This window comes from Onychomys torridus, chromosome 17 (assembly GCF_903995425.1).
Source record: "Onychomys torridus chromosome 17, mOncTor1.1, whole genome shotgun sequence".
Classification (NCBI taxonomy): Eukaryota; Metazoa; Chordata; class Mammalia; order Rodentia; family Cricetidae; genus Onychomys; species Onychomys torridus.
The window spans coordinates 47,443,472-47,456,350 of record NC_050459.1 but is presented as its reverse complement, the minus strand read 5'-3'; positions in this window follow the sequence as shown (position 1 = coordinate 47,456,350).

The window sequence follows — 12,879 nt, the reverse complement described above, 5'->3', positions numbered from 1 at the left end:
ACAGTCTTACACAACCGTGAAACTCATGACTGCAATAAAGAGCCAAATGGCAAGATATGTCCACAGGTACAACAGTGCCATGGGTGCTATGGTGGCAACTGATCTCTTTCTGAATGATTTAAGACCAGCTCCATAGAAGAAATTGCATGCTTGATATTGTAAATCTGACAAAGGACCCATGGTTAGGGAGCTTATAGTTTGCAAGAGCGAACCTACTATGATTATTTTTCTAAATGGACATATCATCAAACTATCTGCTGTTCACATCTCTAGATCCATAGATGAGTGCAGCTCTCAGAACTCATCAGAAAAAAATTTCTTTGTGCAGTGGACCACAGACACTGCAGAAATTTACATTTGGTCAAAGTGTAGAGAGTCAATGTCAGTGGAGGGTCTGTCATAAATGGGACCACTATATCACATCTCTTTCCCAAGACTCAGGGGCCATCTCAGAAGAGAGGTAGAAGCACTGTAAGAGCCAGTAGTCAGGGAGGACCAGAGTAAAACAATGTCTTCTAGACATAGGATTGCTACATTCATGAAGTCAATGTAGCCATGGAGGCCTGCATAAGATCTGCACCAGTTCAGACCAATCAGCATTCTGGCATGGTGTCAAGACGGATTCATGAGCCCCCAGCCCTGGCTAGGGAGCAATGGTAATTGATGGCTTATGGATGATGAAGAATTAGTTTAAATGTGTCTCCCCTGGTAGATCGACAAACGCTTCATTGGATGACGCTATACCTATGAGTGTATGGGCAGCACAAATTGGGCTTGATAAGTTATAAAAAGAAAACAGCAATAGGTTGGGAGGGGTTGGGATGGTGTGAGTAAAAGTACAGGTGAGTGCTGGCTTCTAGCTCTGTTCTTTTCACTTCCAATCCTCAGCTGCGTCCTTGTCATGATTACCTTACGGGGGCAAGTATGGCTACTCTATGGTAGATGCATTCTAACCTCCTCCATCCATACTTGCTTTACCCAAGAAACAACTGCCTCTGGACTGCCTCCTAGGACTTTGGGTATAGATGCTAGTAGCACATTAGTAGCACATTAGTTATTGTGGGGAAAACATCTAGACACTTCCAGTAAAGAAACAGGCTTGGTCCTTTAGAGTGAGTGTATATCTGGAAAGTCATCCTGAGGAGTTAGTATAGGAACAGTGGGAAAGGTAATAAGATTCTTAATTCTTATGAATATGTAGCTAGAGAAATGAAGGGTCTAGAACAGAATACTCATTACAAATAACAGTAATCTATAAGCTGTAGTCACACAGATTTCATAAAATTATGTATTTGGAAAAGGTAAGAATGTCTAATTACAAAGAAGGCAAAATTTAGAAGGTATGGATACTGCTTAAACTTGCTTTTAACTTGGTTATTTAGGAGTACACTATTCTGTCCCAAAAGTCAAGCCTATCTGTATGACTTATTCAACTTTTGGCACATCCCTGTACACTGTATAAAGAGAGAAACTTTTTCAATATTGAATCTTTATCCTCAATGGAAATGTAATCATTTCTTCAAGACAGTCGAGGAGCATCCATACTGTGTTAGACATTGTGCTGAAAAGTAGTGATCTATACAACTCCCATCACAGAAATAAATAAGACCCAAATTCCATTCCCAGGGTGCTTATAGTGAAGAGATAATTCTGATAGAATGTGATAAGTAGTATCTGAGGAATTTAGAGAATTCCTGGGGACAGGATAATGTAATGGCAAAGTGGTTTGGGTTTGCATTTAGCTTTTGTTTAATCATCAGCCTTAATTTCTTTATTTGTGATGAGAAAGCATATATATTTTATTATTATTTGCCGTACTTTTGTATGGATAACAGTTCTGTTAGGTATTATCATTATGTCTATTATTACAAAGGAGCAAATTGAAAAAGCATATAAATTTACTGCAGGTACGAAAGTTACACAGCTAGAGAAGATGAATCCCAAATGATGAGCCAAGAGTTTAACTCTTTCCTATGCTTGCTTGTAAGGAAAGATGCATTTCCCAATGCACAACAAGAATAGCTTGTCACTGTAACTATGTCGGTGACCATTCATAGGGAGAGGGGAAGCAGGTAAAGGTCTGTGTGTCAGCAGAAAGGAAAAGGTCACTCTTGAAGAAGGCAGGGATAGATAAGGCAATCCAAGGTAGAAGAAACTGCAGGTAATACCAAAAGAATAAATAATACTGGAAGAAAACTGGGATGAGAGTAAATGTTATCATGGGAAATAGGAGCTGAGATGTGGAGGGTGATATATAGTAAACCAAGGAATTTAGCCTTCATTAGGTAAGAGAGGGAGCAGGGCCCAACGTTAGAAAGGGAAATGATATCCAGTAGCTTTATACTAAGGAATTAATTTGTCATTAATAATGAAGGAAAACTTTCAATGATCTAGAACTCATGTGGAAATCAGCTTTTTAAAATACATTTTATTTTTGAAATTGAAGTATAATTACATCATGTTGTGCCTTCTCTTCCCTTCCCTTCCATTCCTTCAGCCTTTCCCACACACCCCTTTGCTCTATCTCAACTCCATTTTCTCTATTTTGCAGTTGTATATATATGTATATATACACATACATACATGTATACTTACATATATACATATAAATATATGTATATATATATATATACATACATACATACACACACACACACACACACACACACACACATATATATATATTCTTAATTCACAGATTCTTTTTTTTGATACCTCAAAGTCTGATTATGTCTTGAGGGTGAATTCCATGTTTATGACTGGTTGGAGTTTCGTTTTGTTTTCCAGATACTGAAGCACATTAGAAACAAATTTCAGGCTGGTAAGATGGCTCAGCAGGTACTCTGGGACCCACAAATCCTCTGATTTCCATACACACATACCCATGCCACAGCAAGTGTACACAGACAAATCATACATTCATAAAATATAATCAAATAAACTCCACATGATTCTTTATGTAGACTTGCTTGAGTTGTGTCAGAATGCAGTTCTCTAGGTCCACATCCTCAAAGCATTATAAGTACAATTTAGTGTACTAAATATCATGGCAAGCAAGAGACGTAAAGATAAAAGGCCAAATTAATTAACCATTTCCCAGAATTAGGAAAGTTTTAAATTTTAGCTGGGTTTTATGCACAGTATCTGCATTCTCTATGTATCTTAGGCTCCTTCTTGTAATAGTCGTGAAAAATAACTTTACAGTCTTTCCAAGTATCTTTTACCTCCCCTGTCTCCTGTGCCTAATGTAAAGTTAAATTGTTTATTCAACAATTGTGACTGGATTCAGTGGATTAGTACAACTATGTGAAGTCAATCCAGCTATTTCCCTGAGGGGATGTTTTACAGCGTGAACTTTTTGGCAGAGTTGGCACACTGCTACTGTTTTCAAACACCACACTTTGATTATTACGATGCTGTAGTTCAAAAATCTTAACTTTCTTTTTTTATCTCTGGGGTTCACTGCTGAAACATCAAATCAATCCCTCTGGGCTTGAGGAGATGGCTCACTTTGTGAAGTGCCTTCTGCTCAAGCATGAGCATCTGGATGCCATCCTGAGCGCTCATATACATAGCTGGGCATGGCTGTGCACATCTATGACACCAGCCCTGTATAAAGAGGAGTGAGATGTGAGAATCCCTGTCATGAATGGGCTAGCTAGACTAGCTGAATCTGTGAGACTCGGTCTCAAAAAGTATGGTGGAAGACTGCCAAAAAAAGGCACCCATTGTCAACTGTTAGCCTTCAAATGCATGTGCACACATGTATGTGTATGTACACCCATATACACATGCTATTAAACATATGTAACACAGAGAAGTACATCATACATGGCAGCATTATGTAGTAAGCCAAATCAGCAATGTTGACTCTGTTTATTAAAAGGTTGAGTTGAATACTCTTCACAAGGTCCATTTTTTCCCCTTGTAGATGTAACAGCTGTGACAAAGACTAGTTATGGTATGAGGCAATTTCTTAGTTATCATCTCAGTTGATATTCCTTAGTTATCATCTTAGTTGATAATATCCTTTTCCTTTTCTTGCAAAATGAGAATTTTTGTTTGTTTGTTGTCTTCAGCTACTATTAGATAACCCCTATGGGCACGTGATTCACATTAAGACTTAAGGGAGATGTAGGGCAGTATGATCATTCCCGTCTTATAAATGGGAAAATGAGACTCAGAAGAATTAACTGTCACAGTCACACAACTAGTTACCAGCCAAATCAGCACATTAACCTGAACTTTTTCCTGCACGTGAAGCTAGAATCCCAAGCGTGTGACTCTGGCGAATCCCAAGCGTGTGACTCTGGCGTACCGCACTGATATCATTTCTTTTTTGTAACATCAGCAGAGTACTTCCTATGTGCTGAGCATTTACCTTTTCATTTTTTTAGGACAGGGTCTTACTATATTGCTGGCTTTGAAATTGAGCTCCTCTTGTGCACATGGAATTTTTTTTATCCCAAACAACCACACAAAGACTTCTTATTAATTATAAAAACTCGACCAATAGCTTATGCTCATTACTATCCAGCTTCTACAACTTAAATTAACTCATATTTCTTATCTACCCTCTGCCACATGGAGGTACCTTCTTTCAGTATGGTATGTTCATCTCCTGATTCTGTGTCTCACTCCAGACATCGCAGACTCTATCTTTCTTCCCAGTATCTTCTAGTCTGACTCTCCAGAACAATCTCTTCCTGCACAGCTATGGATCAGTCAGCTCTTCATTAGTCAATGAGAGTAATACATGTTTACAGTGTACAGAGATTGTTCCACAGCACTCTTGCCTCACTCACCCTTCTCCCTTAGATTACAGTCACGTCACACCATACTGAAACCATGTACCAACTCATTAAATCTATACAAATTGGGGATGACTTTTATATCTGAAGAAACAGGGACAGAGCTATTTATTGACTATTCTGATGTCCACTGAGTTATCTTGAAAAATGCCCACATGCCATAATTCCTCACTATCACTTCTTATAAGCCCTATGAAAGCAAACCCATCAATTTCACATTGTTTATGTATAGCAAAAACATACCTGATCTGCACCTCCTAATGCTGTAAGCCTGTGTAAAACCCAAAGCACAAATACAGGTTACATTAAGAATGCATGAGAAGCGGTAGGAACTTCAAGGAGTTGCTTCTTAGGTTTGATTATTTAATATAAGGAAAAGTGAAATATCTGATCAAAACAGGGCTGAAAACTGGTGTGGTTTAGGCTTTAAAGGTTAAATTCTGTTTTAAGCTGTTTGTGAAATTTAGCAGTCTTGAGGACTTTTATTCCTGCAATCTGTTTTAATTAATTTATCAAATCCCTTTATATGAACATGCTTCAGTGTTTCTGTTCACCTAACAAAAACAGAGCCTTCTTAGTCTTTGTTAATCTTTAAATTAGGCTTATTCATATGATCTAATTTGCTGAAACTTTTATCCAAAACAGAACTCTAGTCCTTTATTTTAATTTCCAGTGGTGTGAACCTTCCTTGGAATATGTTTTGTTCATACACATTTTTCTTTATACACACACACACACACACACACAGAGCACTTGATGACATAAGTTGACACAAATAATATGAGATGTAATATAACTATGCTAAAATTAACAATTGTTTTCTGTACTCAGACTGAGGACAGACCCAATAAATACTGATAAAAGCTGTCATTTTTGCTTCAATATAGAGTCCACTTAGATTTTGTGTAATTTTTTTTGAGGGGGGAGGAGAAGTTGTGACTCAAGATAAGCACTGAGCTCTGTGCAAGACTTTAGTTTTAATATCCCTGGTTCATAATCCAAACATCAAGATATACTCTTATAATGTCTAAAAACAACTTTGGCTCAAATTTTGTAATTACTCTGACCAGTTCTCTTGTGCTTTGTTCTGAATTTATTTATTTAATATTTACTTATTGATAGTATTTTAATATGGAGCTTGAACAGGCCTTGAACTCAGTCCTTCTAACTAGGCTCCTAAAACTGAGGACTCCAAGTATATATCATCATTCTTAGAATTTCACTCGTCAAAGTTAAGTTATAACCAAGCTTTTATAAAAACTTGTTTTTATAGTCAAATGATCCAATTTTTGAGTCAGTTAATTTAAAATAAGTGTTATTTGCCAAGCGATGAAAAATATCTTATTTGAAAAGGAAAATAGAACCAACCTGAAAGGTCCTGTTTCTGATAACTGACTTGGTGCTGGATATAGCCTTTAACAAAGAAAAGCTTTAAAATGGAATTATTTTTCTTGGTGGTATAGTAAGCTGGAGAAGATAGAGCTAAAAAAGAAGTGTGTGGAGTGGGTAAGGAAAGAATTCCACTGACTTTTGTTGAAAGCTGTAGTCATTTTTCTCTGGATTGGCAAATGACTCAAGAAGTAGTACGAAGAGAAGAATGAGTGAGGGGATCAGTGTTGCATGGTCGCAAGAGTCCTCAGGGAGAACCAGCCCTGTTGGAAGAGCTCACAACACTCTAGTGGTCCCTGACATGAGATCTCACATTAGTAAAACAGCGGAGGGGCTGGAGAGATGGCTCAGAGTTAAAAGCACTGGCTGCTTTTCCTGAGGTTCTGAGTTCAGTGCCCAGCAACCACATGGTGGCTCACAAAAATCCATAATGAGATCTGGTGCCCTCTTCTGGCCTGCAGGCAAACATGCAGGCAGAACACTGTATATGTAACAAATAAACAAATCTTTAAAAAACAAAAACAGCTAACACTGAAGAGAAACTACAGATTTGAATCTCCCTAAGTAATACTTTTACTTATAGTAACAGAAATAATCTGGTTCTTAAAGGGGAAGTGGCTTGGCTGACATTACATGAGAAGAAAGGGTTAAAAGTGGCACATAAATTAGTGTCACCCCACTTTCAAGCCCGTGTCATAACATTATACACACTGCCACCTAAAAGAAGTCATTGAGGTGGTGTAATCGTGACCATTTTCTCCTCGAAGTTCATGATTAGATTTGTATTGCCAACTGCATCAAATCCAATTCATCAAGGCCATGCCTGATAGATTAGGAGTTGGCTGTCTGAAAACTCATCTTCCATAGCTCCATCTCCCAAGCTAGACGTGAGATATCTCTGTCTACCTGCAGATGCACGTGCCAGAGATCTGACAAAAAATTCTTGAAAGGACTGGCTTTAAAACAGGAGCAATGGAGTTTTGTGTCTTGAAATCTTTTTTTCAGTGTCTGCCACTGTTGGGAAAGCTGACGTGATGGTAAGCAAGCATGCAGGTTCCACATGATACAACACTTTCAGAGAACAAGGTTCTCCATGCCCAACCTGCTGGAGGAACATGGAGCTGCTGTCCCCTCGTTGGCAGGGTAGCTAAAGAATGGGGATTATAATTGATTAGCACACGTGGCTTCCTTGAAAAAGTCGGTAGTGTTCTTCATCAAGAACTCCCCTGGTTATTGTGTGTCCTGGTAGGTTACAGAGTCTCAAAGTAGTAGTTCCAGTTGCTTTCCCCAGCTGAATGGTGGCTTCTGTAGACCAGATGACCTCTGGCGTTTCCTACAATGTTCTACCTTGCATCGAAGATTGCTTTGGGAACCAGCATCCAATTTAAACTGATGTGTTGCTTTTGGTTGTTATGCTACTTTCTATCTAGAACGTTTTCTCCATCCTTTAGAATTAACTTATTGTAGTCACTGGGGAGAGAAGTAAGGCGTTTCATTTTATTTAATGTAAAATATTCCTAATTTGGGGTCAGGCTGCTACATCCAGTTCTAGAACTTTCTACTAATTTGTACTTGTGCTTAAAGCCTTATTTAGATTCAAAGTAAACATTTTTGGCAGAAAGCCTTGCATTATCTTATAGGCAGAAATGTAATACCAGTAGCCCCCTGTCCCCACCAGCAGAGAGCTTGGCCTCTTTGTTAAGATGTGACCACTCTTCAATATACAGGCATAGTTCCTCTTTCCAGATGGTAAGTAATCTGGGAATGGAAATTAAAAATAGCCTTTTCTTCAACATCTTTCCCACTATGTGTTTTGATATTCATTACTGAACAACTTATTTATATTACTTTTTAGAGTCTTAACATCCAAGCGAGGCAGCATGTGAGTGAAAGATAAAAACCTAATAGGCATTTCTTTTCTTTCCATTTTCTGTTAACATTCTAAGATGTGTCTGAAGCCGAGCCATCTTTCCCCATTTTCATGACTTAAGGATTCTGCTCTCCTGATTTATCTGTGCCAGCATCTTCACATCTGTCCTTGGCTCTGTGCTCATTCTTCCTGCTGCTGTCCTCATCTATTACCATCTTAATTCACTCAGAACACTTTATAGAACTCATTTATTTCTTCATTTACCCTCATTTTTCTGCCTCATTGGGACAATTAGTTATTGCCTAGATAATTACATTTTTAGGGCTTTCAAACTCTCTTACTTTGTCTTTCTTACAAGGAATTCCAGGCTATAGAGTCAGATTCTTAACTTGTTCCTATAGTCTTCCTCCAAGTAGTATATGAAGGAAGTACTCAAGTATCTTTTTCGTACAATTTTTCCATTGCAAATGTGTTTCTTCCTTTAGTTGCAATCAATTCTAGTATGACATCTCTATGTATCTAACTTCAACTCAATGTAAAGATCAGCAAGGTCAACCTTGACAGATGTCCTCTAACTTCCCACTCACGGTGTCTGGTTTTCTCCTCCACTTCTCCCTTCCATTTCCTTTGTGAAGTTCTGTACTCTTAAAACCATGAGATATATTTCACTGTGGTAAGGTTATATCAGCTCAGTAAAGGAACATTGACAGTACATTGCTGATGAGATATTGATTCTCCAATCTGACTGGAAATCTAATTGGTCTTATGTACATTATCTATCTATCTATCTATCTATCTATCTATCTATCTATCTATCTATCATATATCTATCTGTGATGTATCTATCTGATAGAGAAAGAGCTTCATTAAAATGGTTAATATGTTTCACTTTCAAAATTTTTCTAAAGCAACATAAGTCAGAGACAGGTAAGTATTTCTCTTTATAACATAATAAAATTGTGAGAAATACTTCAGGATAAAAAAAATTGTATCTCTTACTGTGTCTAACATAATTGACATACTATCATAGTTAAAATTATATGTTTATGTTATTTTGCCCCACTAGGAAGAAATAAAGACCACTCAAATTGCCCTTAGTTCTGACTTTTAGCAGGTTATATTCCCTGAGAGCTCGGTTGTACAGGAGTAATTTTTTGCCCATTATCTAAAGTATGGAGTATAATTTCTAACACTCCCTGCCTACCTTGGAGTTTCATGAATGAAAGTTTCCAGAGCAAAAGCAATACTTAGTTTCACTTCATTTTTTTCTGAAGGAATTAAGGTAAGTAGCTGGTTTGGAAGTGGAGGGAAAGTTGACACTGTTTCAACATTCTCGATGACCACAGTGCACATGGATTTCCATAGAGTAGCATCAAATGAATCCAAGGCTATACCTGACTGTCCATCTTAAAAATTCAAAATTGTCATATATCTTGCAAAACAGTATCTTTTTCTAATTTTATTCTAGGTTAATTTCCATTGTCACAGATACCAAAGATGTCCACAGGGTCACACGTGTTTGAATCTGCTGCTAGGTGACAGGAGAAGAGCTCCACACACCAGTGTTCTCAGCTAGGTTTCATTGAATTTTTCAGGATAATAAAGGAATTCCATAGATTACTCTTGTTGGTGATATCTCATCTCTGCAAGGCCTATACCACTGAAGGGAAATGGACTTTCAGTGTCTTAATCTCCAACACTATTTCTCCACCCTTTCTCAATCACCCACACCTACTCAGATCCTGGCTGAGGATTTATTACCAATATCTGCATCACCCTCATCTCCTAACTTCAACGATCTCACTCTGTGAATGCCACATCTTGTTTTTCTCACCTTTTCATTTCCCTATATGGCAAAGACACCAGCTACTTTGTCCTTACAGTAATCTGACCCTATTATGTCCACAGTGAGCTCCTAAAAAACACCCAGCCCTTTCTAAACTTTATTGTCTGCCTGTCCCTTTTTTAATAGTTCAAGCTACCTTGAATTTTCAATCCTTCTGCCTCAACCCTCTAATACTGGGATTATAAGCATATGCCTCCACACCCATGCTGGGAGAAAGCAAGTATGTGATCATGACTAAAATTTAAAATATTACTGACAAGTAATCCAAAGTGTACTCAGAATTTTCAGGATGTATATTTCTTAGTTCCCTTTCCACATTATTTTAAGTCATTATTATACTGTTTTTTCCAGTAAAACTCTCAGACTTCTCTCACCTGAGTTTTAGTTGATGAATCTGGCTTCTCATTTCCCTGAAGCAGTTAGAAAGGACTGTCCACACATTCTTATCATTACATATGCCTACGTGTTGTTATTTGGTTTTGCACTTTTGGGGGCCCTGCCACCTGGCTCCCAAATAAATCATACATGGAGGCTTATCCTTAATTATAAATGCCCAGCCTTAGTCTGGCTTGTTTCTTGCTAGCTTTTCTTAACTTAAATTATCCCATTTACCTTTTGCCTCTGGGCTTTTACCCTTTCTTGATTCTGTATATCTTGTTTTCACTTTTACTCCATGGCTGGCTGTATGGCTGTGTGGCTGGTCCCTGGCATCCTCCTCTCCTTCTCTTGCTCTTTCTTCTCCCCTGCTCCCCAGATTTCTCCTTCCATGTCTTCTCTCTGTCTGCCAGCCCCTCCTGTCCTTTCTCCTGCCTCACCATTGGCCATTCAGCTCTTTATTAGACCACCAGGTGTTTTAGACAGGCACAGTAACACAGCTTCACAGAGTTAAACAAATGCAACATAAAAGAATGCAACACATTTTTGCATCATTAAAGCAAATGTTTCACAGTATAAACAAATGTAACATTGATATCGACCCTTGGTGTTCCTCCATGAACCACTTTCCCTTACTGTCATTTCATTATACTTTAATTCCATAAACTCTTCCACCACTACCCCAATTCTCTGCCCTTTTAGCATGAAAACTCTTTGCAAGTGTTCACTATACTCAAGTTGTCCTTTTCCTTTCTTCTTCTCCCTTGAACTGACTCCAACTTCAACAAGGGTCTTGCCACCTCCGTCACTCAAGGGATCAGAGACTTGTGCACTGCCACTTCTGTGATTGAGGCTTCTGTTTTCCCATTTTGTTACTTCTTACTTTCTTTTATTTCACTCATCTTAATCTTCAAACTTCATCTGACGGATCTTAGGCCCTTTCTCAATTTATTCTTTCAGTTGGTTTCCAGAACATTTCTTTTTCCCAGTCTTCCATCTCCCCCACTAACCATTTTCTGTTGGTTTTACCAGCTCTTTTAACCTTCTCATCGTTTGTGGAATCCCTGGGAGTTAATTGTCATATTGTTTTCTCCAGCCATTTTTACTTCTTAGGTGAACTCCTCCCCCCATTCAAAGGCCAATTTACATCTCCACCCTCTGCTGAACTTAGATGTCACACATCCAACTTTCTACATGACAGTCACCTAGACAGTTAATAGGATCCCTAACTTTAACATATCCAGAAGGAAACTCTTATTCACCCACTTCACCAATCTGATACATTTTCCTTCCTCTCATCTTAGTGAAGGCATAGTCATCTTCTAGTTCATCAGGCCAAAATTCTCAGTTATTTTTGACTCCCCTCACTTCCCACTGTCAAACTAACAGGAAATTCTGGCAGTTATTCCTTTGACATATGTCTTGAAGAATCTGACTGCCATTTATTATTTCCACCACTGCAGCTCTTTCCCAGCTCACCATAAATTCTCGCTGGGACATTTGTAATTGTTTTTTTCCCCCCAATCCCTGCATCTGACCTTGCCCTTTCATGCTGTGTTCTTCACACTTTAGCAGAATGATCCTGTTAAGAGTTAAGTCAGGAGATGACACCACTTTGCAAAGAAGACTTTAGTTTTAAGGCTCTGCTTCTCAGACAGGATGAATACTGTTTTTGACCTCAGGTCCTTGCTACTCACCTTTTTGCCTTACATCTTCACCTATTTGGGCTCTGGTGCTGTGCCTTGGGTCTACTAAACAATGCACCTCACAGCCTTTGTGTGTGTTTTTGCCTAATTTCACTGCCCAGAACTTCCTTAATTCAACATGTTTCTCATTTCATTTTGCTCTTCCCCCTACATTGTCCTGGCTAGTTTTATGACAACTTGACTCAAGACAGACTCATCTTAAAGAGAACCTAAATTGAGAAAATGCCCCCATAAGATCCAGCTGTAGCATTTTCTTAATTAGTGATTGTTGTGGGAGGGCTCAGTTCATGGTGGGTGGTGCCATTCCTGGGCTGGTGGTCCTGGGTTCTATGAGAAAGCAGGCTGAGCATGCCATGGGAAGCAAGCTTGAAAGCAGCACCCCTCCATGGCCTCTACATCAGCTCCTGCCTCCAGGTTCCTGCCCTGTTTGTGTTCCTGTCCTGACTTCCTTTGAAGATAAACTATGATATGGAAGTATAAGCCAAATAAAACCAACTTGCTTTTTGGTCATGGTGTTTCATTGCAGCAATAGAAACCCTAACTAAGACATCATATCCCTTATTAACACTTGAGAAACTACATATTCATTTATTTATACATCTGTCTTTCCCAACAAAATGCAAGGTCTAGAGAGTAAGAAGTTGTGTTTAATCACTGTCATATGCATCGGGCCTATAAAACTACAAGGCAGTAGTTGATCTTAACAAAATTTTCAGAATGAATGTCCTTAGTCCTGTAGAAGTGACATGATCCACTTTTCATAACATGAGGACATTATGATGTTTTGGTTTCCCCCAACAGGCTATCATTTACAAAGTATTTAGCCCTAAGCATATATGCATACAAGTAAAATTAAATTGTTTCAACAGGTTTTACTTGCAT